Raw genomic sequence first — 17,861 nt, forward strand, 5'->3', positions numbered from 1 at the left:
TGTTGAATGAGACCGAGCCGCTTGATGCTGAGAATCTGATGTTCGTTAAACACAGATTCAAATTGTAAAGATAAAAGATGAAAAAATGTGAGAGTTTAAGAAAAAAAAGGTTTCTCTCTCGGTTAATAAACAATCATAGAAGAAAAACAAAATTCTTCATTAATTTCTCTTTGCACTTAAGCGGGTTGGTGTGTCTTAAGGAATCTTACACATTTTGATCATCCCCAATTTTTTTTTTGGCAAAATTGTTCATAACTCCCTTGTTGTTTTGAAACTCAACGTAAATTCCCCTTCTACTTTAAAAATTGTATGACGTCCCCTTATACTTTAAAAAATGTTGCATGAAACTACTTTGTGGTTTTGAAACTCAGCATAAATTCCCATTTTACTTTAAAAAATTGCATGACACTCACTTATACTTTAAAAAATATTGCATAAAACCCCCTGCCATGCAAAACATATAAATAGGAAATCATCTTTTTATCACATGAGGAAAGTTTCATGGTGGTGGGGCTTTATGCAACGTTTTTTAAAGTATAAGGAGGTACCATGCAATTTTTAAAATATTTTACGCTGAATTTTGAAATCAAATAGAAATTATAAGCAATTTTACCTTTTTTTTTTTTTTTTTCTCATGTATGAACTTAAAAGAAGAGATAAAGGATAAAGATAAACAAACCCAGACTTGTTGTGCAACTAGTTGCAGTAACAGACTTACTCGAAATGGAATGAACAAGTAAAAAAAAAGAAAAATTCATTCACATGAAGTATAATAATAGTGAGTTTTCCGGCCAACTTAAGAGAAAACCTTCGAACTAGTTTCCCATTAATGGATATATGAAAGAAAAAGATAATAAAATCTAGAACTAATATAAAAGAATGTTAGAATAATTAGATAAATGCAGCAAAAACGAAAAAAAATAAAAATAAGTAAGATAATTTTATATGAAATTGAAAGTATAAAATAAGTGCAATACAAAAAATAAAGAACAAAAAATAAAACATAAAAAATAAAATGGAGAATTGAATTATGTGATATGTGGTCATCCTTTTAAAATTCCATCCAGCTCTCATTTAATTATTCCATTAAGCCTTCATTATGTTCTCTTCTTACAGCTTCATTAACTTCATTTGTAACTCACAAATTTAATGAAGCTATATATATATATATATATATATATGTATATTCATTTACTTGTAACATTCACTTATTCATTAGATTTAAATAAGTAAGCTTCATTTAAGTGACCTAAAGAAACCTTCAAATAATATTTTTCATCGGACTTTTGACTCTAATGAGCTTTTTTGCGACATTATTATTTTTTTATTATTTTTTTATAACGTGGAAACGGACATTAATATATTTATGAGATTATTTTGGAGTTTTTCCTTTAAAGGTAACTTGATGATGATTTATCTTGGAGGCCAAAAAAGGAAGGATTGTAGTTTAATAACAAGCATATATATATTTAAATTAAGCCTAAGTAAGTAACCACGCCACCGTCCAATCCATGCCAAAAAAGAAGGATTGTAATAATTATGCAAATGTGACAATTAAATATATTAGAAAAAAAGAAGATTGGAGTATTGTATGGTAGGTGGGACTCGTGTAAGGCTATGAAGCTGGCCGAGGCTAATTAACCTTCTCGAAGGAAAGAAGGAAGGGTGACAGACAGGACACTTAATCATTACTCTTTGCCACTTTGCACACCAAATAATAATAATAAGTCCCGTAAGGAAAACCTGGTGGTGTAAGGGTGAATTTATGATCGTGAGGTCATAGATTCAAACTTTCAACGCTTAGGTCATCTCCGTTTAGAATGATTTTCTCGTCAGATCTGATTTGCAAAATTTTAAGTTCGATCAAAAATTTAGTTAGTGCGCACTTTCAGGTAGACTGCGGAGGTTCTCAAGTCATAATAATAATGAGCCAAGCAATGGAGTCACCATCAAAACCTGCACTTGTGGGCTTAGTGGAATTAAAAAGTGCTGCCTGTTAGTGCCAAGACCACGTACAGTGAGGTATTTAATTTCAATGCATTGATATTTTCTTTTTATAAAAAAGAAAAAAAAAAATAGTTTAAATTTAATATGAAAACTATATATATATTTTTAAAAGTTCAAATAGTAAAATATAAAAAATTTGAAAAAAAGAAACACACCATGTTATTGTTTTTATTTTTAGTTTTAATGTGTAGAGAATAATATGATAGTTTGTATTAAAAATAATATATTTTAATAATAAATCATAAATATTAAAGAAATTGAAAATGAAATATCAAAGTAAATTTTTATAAAAGTTTACTGTGTTTTTTGATAAATATATATTCTTTTTAGATTAGATATAGAAAAATATATTGATAATATATTAAATTGTGAATTTTTTGAAGTGACTAAACTAGATATTATATATAAAAAAAAATACAAAGTGAACAAAATGTCAAAATAACTATTCTCTCCGTTCGTATCTAAAGGCCATATTTATTTATTTATTTTTTTTGTTATTGTACTTAACATTAAAAATATTATTATATTTGTATAATTTTTATACAAATATCTTTCTATTAGTATTATAAAAAATATTTTTTATAATTTTTTCTTAATTTGTACTACATTTTGATATAATAATTAATGCTAAAAAATTAACACGCAAAAAAATAAACGGTGAATTCAATATTTGATTTGATAATACGATGAATATGGTGTCAAAAGAGTTTTTTTTTTTTTTTTCATTTTTTTTTTAAATTTGCCCTAAATTCAATATTTTTTGGTTCTTGAATTTTTTTCATGCTCCATAAATTTGATATATGAATTAGGTTTGTAAACTATGAATTCTGTCTTCCTGAATTCTTCCTCTACCCCAAAATCTTAGATTAATAAGATTTATATATGAATTAGGATTGCAACTGGAAATATCGTATGTTTCGTGTAAAAACTCCTCCCAAGGTAAATTTTGCAAAAATTCAGTCGAATGATACTCAATTTCACCCCTGAAAGTGGTATGTTACGTGTTTCGCGACATCTCGATAGCCGTAGATTTGGCCATACACAACACATGTATATTCTCTATCATTTTATCATCTGAGTCTAACGGTGATTCTAGCTCGTTACATTAATCTTGATCAATTCCTTCACAGTCAACTTCTAATATTAGTAAATTATCATATCTTGGCTCATATCTTCTATTGTAATTCACACTAGGAGTATCAATAATTGCATTTTCAGAATTTATTTGAAATTCAACAAATAAGTCCAAACACTTGTAATCATTTGTTGAGTTTAAAAAATGTTTGAGATTAACTGCAATGATAGCAATTAACCTTGATTTCTGAATTCTCTGGTCATGGGTCCAATTGTATGATATTTTTAAAATTATAGAATACGATCTTTTCCGATCATATAAAAATAATATTTTCTAAATTTTCAAGTGTACTATTACGCCCAATAAAAATTGTATATTTGATCTGATATCACAATTATATTCTATTATACCTAAATTACACCTAATATTTTCATCTCAATACAATAAAATATCAACACATCTGTTCAAACAAAAGAAAAGAAATTATTAATGCTACATTCATAGAAAAAACACATAAAATTATTTAAATATAAAAAAAATTATAAAATACATATTAAAATTATCAATATTAAAATAAATGAACAAAAAATAATAATAAGCAAATATAATTACATCACACAATATAATATTGTATAAATATATATGAAAGATTTTCTATAATACAAAAAATATATATATATTCCAAATTTATCAAAAAATTTATTCTAATAATCCATAAAATTTACAAGAATAAAATGCAATAAAATATTCAACAAAATAAAAAATAAGAAGAAAGAAAAAAAAAAAAAAAATTACCGTGAGCTGAATTGTTGAAAGTACAAGAAGAAGGAACAAATTAATAGAATGTATTAAACTTTTTTCAATGAGTTATAGCAAAGGTGTATTTGGTTGGTCGTCTTCTTTTATTATTATTAGTAGTAGTATTATTTTTTAAATTTTTTTAATAGTTATTTGGATATAATATGTTTTATTTATTTTTTTAAAAAAATTAATGTATTTTTGTAAAGAATTATAAAAATTGAATAATATAGGATGTGTTCACTTTGGTATTTTGGGGTGTAGGTATTTTTAAATTAGGTATGAGAAGAATTCCGCCAATATAAAAAATTAATATTTTATATAAAAATAATTGATTTTGTGTAAATGAATATGATATAAATATTTTATACTTTTATGATTATATATTTATTTGTGAAATATCTGTTATCTTTGGAATATATTTACTTGTAAATTAATTGAGACTCAAAAATATTATTGGGTGATCACATCTATTAAAAATAATAATAAAAAAAATAAAAAAAAAAATCAACAAAAGAACAAATTGTAAGTACTTAATTTTATATGTTAATTGATTTTTTTATTTAAATAATAATTGGATGAATATTTTTTTAAGGGATTATTGTGTATTTTTATAATAAATTGTGAATATTATACCATCTTTGTCCAGGGTCTTATTTATTTTTTGTTTTTGTATGTTAATTTTTTAATATTAATTATTATATTAAAATGTACAAATTAAGAAAAAATTGCAAAAATATTTCTATTAATTATTTTTAATATTAAGTACAATAATACTAAAGATAAATATGATCCTTGTAAGCGGACCAACATACTACTATATAGTAAAATTAGATTACATGAGTTTGTTGAATTTTGATTTAAAAGTTATTTAATATTTCCTCCGTCTATTTTCTATTGTCTTAAAGTATATTTAATTACTTTTTTGTTATGAATGAATAAATTTACTTCATTTAAAGATAAAAATATAAAATTTATATTTAAAAAAAAAATAGGACAAATAGTTGTTGAACTTTTGTGTACAGAGAAAGAGTACAAGGCATTATAAAAAAATAAAAAAAATAGAAAAGACTTTATTAACAAACGGTGCGTGCTAATGATTAACTGTGGCAATGTGAACACAAACCCACGGAATCTTTTCGCTCTATAATGTCTGTCACTCACTCAACATTAATTCCATCTATAAATTCTGAGTGCTCTCCATTCATTTTCTTCACTCATCATCACCGGCTGCTCTGCTTTCTACTTTCTATTTTCTATTTTCTACACACAAATTAATTAAAGAATTTTTAGCTGAAGAGATAGCTAGTGATGAAGAATCCCAAGACAATGTGCATTGCAGCGCTGCTGCTCATTGCCATCGTCATCGCCGGAGAAGTCGATGTGGCGGCGGCGGCGAGCGGCTGCAACCCGATTCAGCTGAGCCCGTGCCTCCCGGCGGTGAGGTCATCGAGCCGACCCACCGCCCTATGCTGTGCCAGGATAAAGCAGCAAAGGCCCTGCCTCTGCGGCTACTTGAAGAACCCTAAACTGCGAGGCTTGATCAAAACTTCTGCCGCCATTAGAGTTGCTCGCTCTTGCCGCCTCCCTGTTCCTCGCTGCTAGCTCATCAATTATATATATATATATATCTATATGCATGTGCCGCCTTCTACGATATTTACTCTATATATATATATATGTATATCTACAGGCATCCATATATTACACACTACTACTATATATTAATAAAGTGATCAATGCTACTAGTGATGTGTCTGTCGTTGTAGTCGATTTGCCTGTAGTAATAAAATTGCAGTTTCAATACATTTTTTTGGGGCAAGCAGTTAATTTGTCTTCCAATATAAATATTTAATTTGTTTTGCTCCTGCTGTGAATTTATTCCTCCATCTTTGGATTTTCGAATAAATGTCGTATAAAAAATACGAATCAATTAATAATGGAAGCGGTTGAAACGTGATTTGGATTTAGCGGTTTATCCGACCCAAAATCAAAGCGAAAGGGCTGTTTCAAAAGAGTTGTTTCAATTGGCAGGGTTCTTTTTGGACTTATCATAATTAATAACAAATAGGCTTAGGGTTTAGGGTGTTTTGGGGTGCTTATAAATAGACAGCTATGGTTCTTAGTCGGATGACATAATTGTAAATCTCTGAATCAGTATAATAAAATCTCTCCGGTTCCTGCCCGTGGACGTAGGTTGACACACCGTCATCGAACCACGTAAAACCTCTGTGTTCTTTATTTGCTTTCTTTCTCGTTTTCTCATAACAAGTGGTATCAGAGCCATATCTCATTGATTGAAGATGTTCTCGTATAAGTTTGATCTGGAGAAGTTTAATGGGTCGAATGACTTCACACTCTGAAAGGTCAAGATGCGGCACTTCTGGTTCAACAAGGATGTGCAGCTGCGTCGGAGGGAGAAGACAAGTTTCCTAAAGACACAAATGAATAGGTAAATAAGGAGATTTTGATAAGGGCTCATTCCGCGATCTTACTGTCAGTTACTGATGAGGTGTTACGGGAGGTTGTAGATCAGACAACAGCTTTTGGTTTATGGAATAAACTGTGTGAGAAGTACCAAGCAATTCTCTCACGAACAGACTATATCAGAAGCAACGTCTTTATACTCTCTGGATGTCCGAAAGTATTCAGGTAAAGAATCATCTTGATACCTTTAACCGTATCATTCTTGATTTTCAAGGGGTTGAGGTTAAAGTAGATGATGAAGATCAAACCCTAATTTTACTGTGTTCACTACCTGGTTCATATGAGAATTTTGTAGATACTATGCTATATGGTAGAATTACAATTTCTGTTAATGATGTGAAAGATGCCCTTATGTCCAAAGAATTGAAACGAAAAGTTTCTCTGGAAGAGGGTTTTGGTTCAAGTTTGTTTGCAGGTATGGGAAAACCACATGAGAGGGGTAACGGGAATGGGAGGTCGCGTTCAAAATCAAAATCCTCTAGTAAGTTAAGTGTTATCTTTGCAAGGAGAAGGGGCACGCTAAAAGGGATTGTCCACAGAAGAAGGGAAATACAAAGGTTGATTCTAGTAACAGTGGCAACAGTGCTGCTGTGGTACAAGACAGTTCTGATGATGGGGACTTTGGTGAAGTTTTGACAGCGTGTAGTGCTAGTACTGCTAATTCCTGGACTATGGATACCGGTGCTTCTCACCATATGACGTTCTCTCGTGATCTACTCACTTCTTTTAAGGAGTGGAATGGAACGGTGAAGTTTGGTGATGATGTGGTTCTAGCCATAAAGGGGAGCGGGATAGTGCAGATAAAATTGCATGACGGTACTGTCAAGAAATTTGACTATTAGTATGTTCCTGAACTCAGAAAAATTTTGATTTCTCTTGGCACCTTAGCCAAGAATGGTTTAATATCATGGTGAAGGTGAGTGGGTGAAAGTCCTGAAAGGTGCTCTGGTAATAATGAAGGGAAAACTGCAGCATGGAATTTATTTTCTACAAGGCAGTTCAGTGATGGAAATGGCGGCGGTATCCCAATCTTTGGATAAACATGATGAGAGGACAAATTTGTGGCACTGTCGATTAGGTGACATAAGTGAGCTAGGGTTGTCTGTGTTGAGCAAGCAGGGTTTATTTGGTGGGGATGTGATAGGTAAAATTCAATTCTGTGAGACTTGTGTAAAAGGGAAGCAACGCAGGGTGAGGTTTAGTACCGGTCATCACACTTCAAAAGAAATTCTGGAGTATGTTCATTCAGATCTATGGGGTCCTTCTCCGGTGAAATCGCAGGGCGGGTGTTCTTACTTTGTCACTTTCATAGATAATTATTCGAGAAAAGTATGCTTGTACTTTCTGAAGACTAAAGATGAGGTGTTTGGGAAGTTCAGGGAGTGGAAGACCATGGTTGAAAAACGGATGGGTAAACAGGTCAAGACTCTAAGAACTGATAATGGGTTGGAGTTCTGCAACGCTCCATCTGATGATTTCTGCAAGAAAGAAGGTATAGTGAGGCACTGCACTGTACGACACACACCACAACAAAATGAAGTTGCAGAGCGAATGAATCAAACCCTCATGGCGCGTGCTAGGTGTATGCGCATATTTGTTGGCTTATCTAAGCAATTCTGGGCTGAAGCAGTTAACACTGCTAGTTATCTGGTTGATAGATCTCCATCAACGGCAATTGACTTAAAGACTCCTCAAGAGGTATGGTCCGGTAAACTCTCTGATTACTCTAATCTAAGAATATTTTGATGTCCTGCATACGCTCATATGAATGATAGTAAGCTGGAGCCGAGGGCGGTAAAATGCATATTTCTAGGGTATGCAACAGGAGTAAAAGGTTATCGACTGTGGTGTACAGAAGGTAAAAATCCTGGTAAATTTCTTATTAGTAAAGATGTAACCTTTGATGAATCTGCTATGCTTGATCAGAGTAGAGGTTGTGAAAGTATTGCAGGTACAAAAGATTGTGGTGCTAACCAAAGGGTGGAGTTTGAGACTCCTCACAGAGTTGTGTTAGAGGAAGAGCAGCAGGATAATACTATTGATCAATCCGATCAACCAGATCAGTCAAAACCTCAAGGGAAACCGGTTGACGGGGAAACTGATGACGTTGGTACTGGGGTTGAATATTCCATAGCAGCAAGAAAGGGAAAGAAAAATATTCAGAAACCAGCTAGGTTTGCAGGATGTGTCAATACATGTGACATGAATTCTGTGGCTTATGCACTGGCGGTTGGTGATGATCTTGGCTTTGATGAGCCAAAGACATATAAAGAAGTTGTGGCGAGTAAAGATGCAGAAACCTGGATTATGGAAATTAATGAAGAGATGCAGTCTCTTGAAAAGAACAAGACTTGGGATCTTGTTGCACTACCAAAAGGGGTGAAGCCAGTGGGATGCAAGTGGGTCTTTAAAAGAAAGGAAAAAATTCCTGGTGTTGAACCTACTAGGTTCAAGGCGAGACTAGTGGCAAAAGGGTTTTCACAGAAGGAATGAATCGATTACCATGAAGTCTTTTCTCTTGTGGTGAAACACAAAACCATTCGGGTTCTTTTGGCAATGGTGGGTGCTTTTGATCTGGAGCTAGAGCAGTTTGATGTAAAAACAGCATTCCTTCATGGTAATCTAGAAGAACAGATTTACATGTCTCAACCGGAGGAGTTCTACAGTTCTAAAGGGGACCAGGTATGCTTGTTAAAGAAATCTCATATGGCTTGAAGCAGTCTCCGAGGCAATGGTACAAGAGATTTGACTCATTCATGGTGTCTAATGGTTATACTCGTAATCAGTTTGATAACTGTGTTTACTCGAAGAAAGTTTCTACTGATTAATGTATCTGTTGTTGTATGTGGATGATATATTAATTGCAGCTAAAAACATGGCTGTAATTAATACTTGGTATGGAGATCTGGCGTGATAGAGAAGCAAGATGGCTATGGGTTTCTCAAGAAAAGTATATTGAGAAAGTTTTGCAGGCATTCTCTGTTGATCAGTCCAAACCGGTAAGTACCTCTTTGGCGGCACACTTTAAACTTAATCGAAGCACTATACCGGCTGCAGATGAAGATGTTAGTTACATGAAGACGGTTCCATATTCAAGTGCAGTTGGAAGTCTTATGTATGCGATGGTATGTACGAGACCGGATCTAGCTTATGCGGTTAGTGTGGTGAGCAAGTTTATGGCTAATCTGGGTAAAGCTCACTAGGGAGCTGTAAAGTGGATCTTGCGATATTTGAAAGGAGCGTCTGATATTTGTCTGGTATATGATGATAAAGGTCATGGTGATGGTCTTGTTGGCTATGCAGACTCTGATTACGGGGATGACTTGGTGAAACGAATATCACTGACTTGTTTTTATCTTCACTCTGTTTGGATGTGCAGTCAGTTGGAAATCTACTTTACAACCTACGGTTGCACTGTCGACGACTGAGGCGGAATACATGTCAATGACTAAAGGTATTAAGGAGGGTATCTGGTTACATGGTCTGGTGCAGAGTTTGGGTCTGAAGGTGGAGAAACCGGTGTTATTCTGTGATAGTCAAAGTGCTTTGAGTTTGGCTAAAAATCTAGTGTATCACGAGAGAACCAAACATATTGATGTAATGTTGAATTTTATCCGTGATGTTCTGGAGGAAGACAAAGTTTTCTATTCAGAAAGTAGCTACAAAACACAATCCAGTTGATATGGTGACAAAGGCGCTACCGACGGAGAAGTTTGAGCACTGCTTGAACTTGGTGAATATTCGCAGGAGGTAAAGCCCTCTCGGGGCATCTGGCAGGAAGGAGACGACTGAGAGATACTAACGAACCTTTGACGGTTGGAGAAACTCCAAGTCAAGGTGGAGATTGTTGAAACGTGACTTGGATTTAGCGGTCTACCCAACCCGAAACCAAAGCGAAAGGGCTGTTTTAAAAGGGCTGTTTCAATTGGCAGGGTTCCTTTTGGGCTTATCCTAATTAATAACAAATAGGCTTAGGGTTTAGGGTGGTTTAGGGTGCTTATAAATAGACAGTTATGGTTCTTAGTCGGATGACATAATTGTAAATCTCTGAATCAGTATAATAAAATCTCTCTGGTTCCTGCCCGTGGACGTAGGTTGACACACCGTCACCGAACCACGTAAAACCTCTGTGTTCTTTATTTGCTTTCTTTCTCGTTTTCTCAAAACATAAGCAAAATTTGAATAAAACCCAAATTAATTTTTACCGAAATCGAAATGAATTAACCAGTAATGATAGGGCTCAAACAATACTGGAATTGAAAAATCAAATCATAAACAAACAAAACCTAATTAAATTTCCTTCCTGTTTGTGTGAATGATATTGGCTACGAAATCAATTCTTGTTTCCAGACGCGAATTGATTCACGATGCTTGCGGACACATCAACGAAGTCAACATCTCTACGATGGCGACACTCCTTCCAGCGACCCACTGCAAGGGGCAGCTAGACAGAGGCGGCGACGAGCAGTGGCTCCTTCCGGTCATCTTCTCCAGCAGCATGCGACGTCCTCCAAAACAGACCCACGGTGTCTGCACCATCTCCAAGCGGCAACGTCTTGCCACTCCAATGACGATTATTCCGATCATCACACTGGCGAAGGGACGGCGCTTAACGGCTAAGCCCCATAGTGCGCGATGGCCTATGGTAACCATGCCTCAAGGTGGAGTTCGGCATCTTCACTTTAAGCCGCGACACCCACTGGAATCGGCACAAGAAAAGAGGTCCAGAACCTCACCGGAAACTCGAAGTTCGAACTCCTCTCACCGACGAACATCATTCTTCTCTCCCTGACGGCTCTCACCCTCTCTCTCTAACTTGCTCGTTTATGGTGTAGCTCATTACTCAAAATTGACTCTCCCAAAAGCCCTTTCAAAGAAACTTTTATTAACTTCCTCAAACTAAAAAATCACACACGGTTATAACCAACATAACAAATGGACTTAGGGTTTGATATTGGATTTGGGAATTAGGTTTGGGTTAAAGGGTTTGGGTTGAATTCGGTGGATCAGGCTAAAGAGTGGATCAACTTATTTTTTTATCGTGGCACTTGTCGGGTTAGACCTCAAACGGCCAAAATTTCCAACAGCTCCACATCTCCTATCTCAAATATAAGATAAATTAACATTCCCATGAGTTCAAACTCTTTGAGTCTTGTCTGCCACATATAATTCATCTAATATTATTTGTTTTACCAAACTTATTTTATAAATTATTAGGTTCAATAATAATTTATAGGATAAATTATTTTTTAGTCTCATATCTGACTCCTCTATTATTTAAGGATTTTAAGTGGATCATATCTGAAAATAGTCTCATAAGTAAAATATTTTCACTAAAATAGTCCTCCAGTGCCGGACTCGCCACGCTGGCCCGCCGTTATTGACGTGCCGCATAAATACCACATCAAAGGACTATTTTAGCGAAATTTTTTTTTACTTACATGACTATTTTCAAACATAGTTTATTTAAATGTCCTAAAAATGATAAATGAGGTCATATATGAGACCTAAAAAAATAGTTTACCAAGATATTTAAAAAATAAAAAATAAAAAACTTCCATAATGTTGCTGACGTGACATCTATATGGTCGCTGATGTGACATCTATGTGGCAATGACATATCAGTCGCGTCAGCGCTACGCCAGCAACGACGGGCCAGCGTTGCGAGTTTGGCACTAAAGGATCATTTTAGCAAAAAAAAAATTACTTGCGGAACTATTTTCAGACATTGTCCATCTAAAATCCTCAAATGATAAAATTGGTCAAATACAAGACTAAAAAACATTTACTATGCACTTGGAAAATAATGACAGCAGTTTTCACATTAAAATAATTTATATATATATATATCTAGAAAAACCTATGAGAAGTTGTACTAATGGCTAACTAAAAAAGACTTTTTCGCCCTTAGTATGTGATATGACATGACCATTATTTATTTAGTTCCTTGTATCAAGTTGTTAAGGGTATGGATCCGGTGCCGATGGGTGTACCCATTAGCACTATGCTGATACAATATGAGACACACATCATAATAGATTAGAATTTAATGGTTGGGATTAAACAAGGGCTGGATGGTAATTACTCAAACTAAGGGTATAAGAGTTTAGGCATTCTTCTTCAATTTGTACCATTCCCTCGTATCGATTCGAAGCAATTCCTCTCTCGTATTGTGCTTCGATTCGCAGTCTTCATCAAACTCGTTCTCTCGATCCTCGACTGTCATCAATCTGTTTGCAACGTCGATTATTCGTCTTCAACTTCTTCAACTCGCTGCCTCGTTTCTAATCAATGACACAGACATGCTCGTGGTTGTTGATTTCCTCATCGCCGGTTGCTCACAAGGTTTGGTAAGTACTGAATGTTTAATCGTTCGTTAAATGTTTCTCTCATTCCATGTTACCCAAGTGAAATTGCCGTTCTTGTTGTTGTAGTTTTGTAAAAGCCCTATTTTGAGTTCGCGAAGCCCTAGTTTGATTAATCGCAACTCTTTGAAAGAGATCAACAATGTCGAAGGACCCAATCGTTCAACTGCCTTGCGTTCTTAGGAAGGTCGCTCACCTCAACGAATCTTTACATAAACCTTCTCGGGAGTCAATTCGGAGGTATATTCAATCTAGTCCTTTCAAAGGATTGTTCCATGTGAAACCGATGGCAATTCCCGTGGCTCCTATCATGAAATTATTGAGTTATTGGGACCCTGATAGCGAGTGCTTTAATCTATCTAATGAGAATATGTGGTATATTACGGATCAGGATGTTGGTGTTGTCTATGGGCCGCTATATGACAAAAATAAGGAACCTATTTCTTTGTACGAGTCTGATTCTTTTTACAGTCTTGCTGATAGATTTGGTTTAGATATGAAACTCATAGGAACAAATAAAAAATATATAGTTGAGTCTTCGTTAAAGGAGTTACTAGATAGTGGCAGACTAAGGAGTGATGTTAATTTTTGGCGAATATATGTAATGTATTGCATGTGTGTCTTGGTTACGCCTATATCAAATGCGAAGATTAATCATTGCATATTCCAGTTTCTTGAGTCGAAGGAGTTGGCAAATGAATTTAATTGGGCTGATTTTGTGAGGATAAGATTGTGGAGGGTCTGGATACAATGTCCAAAAATTAAAAAAAAAAAGCTTTGGCCAGTGGAAGGCCATCCGGGGACATGCATTGCTTAATGGTAAATTAAAATATTGTAACCACTTTGTTTACTTTTCTGTTTTATTGTCATCGTTGTGTAATATGCTATTTTTTATTTTCAGCATATTTTTTCTGATAAGTTCCACAGCGAGAAATGTGGGGTGCATTTTTTTTTTTATATATAATCTCAAGCGAAAAATAACATTGGAAGATGTTGCAAAGCTCTTTGGCCCTCAAAAATTTCGATCATCAAAGGTTAGATTTTGTCATCCAGATTGAAATATGCACTTTGAATACGCCGAGTTCATGGTTTATTTGACATGTTGATTGTTCCACTGTGATATGCAAAGCAATACTTGTTGATATGATAGGTTAATATCTTTGAAATGCTGGATTTGATGTATTAGCTTATACAAAGGAGGATGGTATACATGTTGTTTGTTTTTCTCATATTGATTGTTCCAATGTGATATGCTAAGCCATACTTGTTGTTATGTTGGGTTAGTATCTCTGAAATGCTAGATTTGATGCATTAACTAATACATGGGAGGATGGTATACATATTGTTTGTTTTTTCTTGTTGGTTGCTTCATTGTGGTATGCTAAGCAATACTTGCTGTTGATATGCTAAGCAACACTTGTTGATATTCTGGATTTGATGCATTAACTAATATAGAGGAGGATGGTATACATATTTTTTTTTCTACTGATTGTTCCAATGTGGTATGATAAGTAATACTTGTTCAAACGATAAAGTAGTGATTTTGGAGTGCTGTCTTAATTCCTTGATACAGTGGTACAAGAATTAGATTACCCGCAATTTAAGACAAAAATACAAGAAGAAGTTTGAGGGCCATGAGGATGACACTGCTGATGGCAGCAAAATTGCTGAGGAAGAATATCTTCCTGAAAAAAATGTTGAGAAGGTGATTTCAATGTTATAAGTTGATCTGTAGTATATCCATTGCTTTTCTTGTACAATTGCAGTTTATATAAGCCTTAATCCTAAATATTGTATAGAAATTTTTTTAGTGTGATTTTCCCCGGTCAGAGGAAGCTGTCCATGAAGATTAAGGTCTTCATGAAAAGAATGTAGAGAAGGTGATTTTAGTTGTATGAGTTTGTAGTTTTCATCTTGTTATGTTATATAATATCAATTGCTTTTCTTGTAAAATTGCATTATATACAAACCTTAATCCTGATTATTGTCACAGGAATTTGTTGGGTGCGATTTGTCTCTGGAGAAGGAACCTGCCCATGAAGAAAAAAATGCTGAACAAGTATTTTTAATTGATCATTGCGAAATAACCATTATATCCTCTATATTTTGAATTAATTAAAAATATATTCTTGATTATTGTTATAGCAGTAAATTGAAAATGATGCAGAAGTGAAAACTGAGGGAGCGGATTGTAAACCTCCCACAAAGAAACAAAAGGGTGATGCAGAAATTGATGTTGACCCAGTGATTCTTTTTTCACTTGGGTTAACACAAGATTTTGAGAATAGTATCGGACCTTCGAAGGAAGATTCGCCAACCAAAATTACTTTGAGTAGTTGCAAGGTATAACTAATTATATATTGCCTTTTAGCTTTGTTTATAATTGCATATATGAAACCTTTTTAAAGACTAATGAATTTATTTGGTAGGAAATTGTTTTATATGAATCAACTGAACGAGAAACCATCCACTCGCCAATGTCCTCCCTTCCCCAGCTCCAAACAAAAGAAATTAAGGTTCATCGCGATCAACTGCCATCGAAAGTGTTTTGTTCTCCCTACGAAACTTCATCCAGTATTTTTGATGAGTTCAAGTTGAGTGATGAGGAAGAAAGGACTGTCAAGTGGGCATTTTATTTACAGCGCATATAAGCTATTGACTTGGGAGATACTATTTTTTCGGATGGAGTCTCTGTGATATTCAAGCATGATATCCAAAGTTTACGTCCATCATCTGACGTTGCAAACAACGTGGTTGATGCCTTTGGTACCTTTATGAAAGATCAACTTTAAGAGAAAGCAAGCACGGCGGTGTTCCAATGCAAGTTTTGTGTATCATCGAACGTGACTGTGAGTATATATTTACATATGCATAAATATGTATCGACGATAATTATTGATCATATATATAATGCTAACTCGTGGAGTATTTGATGCTTATGGCAAACCTTAATTGATGCTATGTTTTTCTATGCATGTAGTATATAGTGCGTGTTGAGATCGAGAATAATCTTCCCCGGAAAACTGACCAAGATCTGGTGAAGGAATGAGAACGACAGTTGGACATGAAATACCTTGGTGACGATCGGATTGAATGCTTAAAGACTGACAATGTGAGTGCTTTTTATGTATATGTGGAATGCTGATTTTAACAAGTTGAGATGGTGATATGATGTTTTATGATATGCTAAGTTGGTTTTGTATTTATTATTGCAGTTCTTTTTCTCATTATGTCGTTCGAACCACTGGGTGTTGTTTTCCGTGTCCATTTTTCGTAAGAAAATTTTCTATTTCAATAGCTTAAATGTTATTGATGGATGGAATTCGGACTTAGTGGTTTTTGACCGACTTTTTGGGTATTTCCGACGGGCTGCAAAGATATTATTTCTCGACCCACGGTGGGATGCCCATTTTGCAGTTGAGTTGCCACCCCATGTTATGCAGTCGGATATCAACAGTTGTGGTATTTTCACTATGTTCTACATGGAAAACTGGCCCCTTGACTTCACTGGGCAGGTTTGTGAGCAAATTGCCAAACGTGAATTTTTAGATAGGTTGTGAAAAAGGTATTGTGTACAAATCTTATTGCAGGAGGAGAATCGTAATATTGGGGATGTGAAAGAGAGGTCATTGCTTGCTGCTGGTTCTAAGATTGCACGCTAGGAAGATGAAAAAGCTTATGCTCAACCGTTGAAGGGTCATAGTAAGATGGCTGCACGAAAACGTGTTGGTGTGCAAGGGCAAGGTCAAGGGTGAGGGCGAGGGCGTGGACGAGGACGAGCTTGTGGGCAAGGTAAAAATTGAGTGTGATGACTGGTTTGTTGACATTGATGAATTGATTTTGAAGGGATTCTTGGTATTGGTCAAATTGTATTAATTTGAATGGATTGTTGGCGTTCAACGATGGGTTGAAGTTTAATTGGTGATTGATTTTTTGACTATATTTTTGCAAAAACTATTGCTTAATACTCAGGTTGCTCGATGTTAAAACAATAGATGTTGACCGGTATATAGTAAAATGATTGGCTTAGTGTATATATATATTGGCAGATTTAGAATGAATGCTGCCTTGCATGATTTCAACAGTAATTTTATATTGACAATTAATTTTGCAATATTTTAGGGAATAACATTCATATCATTTGATAGTTCATTAATATTCTAAACACACTTGTAGAAAATGTGCATTGGTACTCAATAAAATGCTTATTGTTATTCGAAAAAATCCATGGTCTTGTATATGTAAGTCCTTCGATGCTTCTTCTGTCTCTCAGAGTTGCTGATTGACACATTTTTTTTAAATTCTTTCTTTTGGATTGTCTCTTGGTTTCAATATTAAATGACCTGCAATGGTTGTATTACGCACTTCTCATGTAGCATAAAGAATCGATTAGTTTAATATCATATATATTTCAATGAATATAAAATATATACGAAACATAACTGTTGTTTTCATCCGTCAGCATTCCCCCATACAGATTTGGGCATGCAACTGTGTTTCGAAGCAATCATTGAATTTATGTAAGAATGAACAGTAATTCTTTGGCTCAGATACTATTAACTTTGCAAAATTCATGAACAAGTGGCACAATGATTTGTATTTTCCTAAAAAATTCATTTCCTCTTGACTAGATGTTAAGCTTGCGTGGTGCTACTGTAACATCCTCCTAGCATATTTTCTCCATCGATTTAATATGTATTTGTCTGGGATGTTTTGAACTGTGCGCACCCTGTTGCTACTAATACATCCATCGTGCCTATTGAATGATAGAACAACATTCCAGTATTTTTCCACATATTGCACGTGCACTCAAGTGAAGACTCTTGAATATTGACGTGCACAAGATGTTGATCGATTGTCTTCTCCATATTATATACAAGATATATTGTCTTTTCATCTAAGAATTGTTTTATGAATTCAAAGGACCTTTGGTGTTGCTCTCGAAACCATTGAAAGACATTTGTGTGTACAATATAGCTGCAGATTTTATCAATGAGTTAAACATGTGACTTGTTGCCAACCATCTGTCCCGTGCGAAGAAATCCTATTGTTCTTCTTTTTCTCTATGATTCTCCACCAATCATTGAAATTGATGAATAAATTGAACAATATTACTGTCCGACTGTAAA

The sequence above is a fragment of the Andrographis paniculata genome, unplaced genomic scaffold, assembly GCF_009805555.1.
Source record: "Andrographis paniculata isolate CXL003 unplaced genomic scaffold, ASM980555v1 Contig86END, whole genome shotgun sequence".
NCBI lineage: Eukaryota > Viridiplantae > Streptophyta > Magnoliopsida > Lamiales > Acanthaceae > Andrographis > Andrographis paniculata.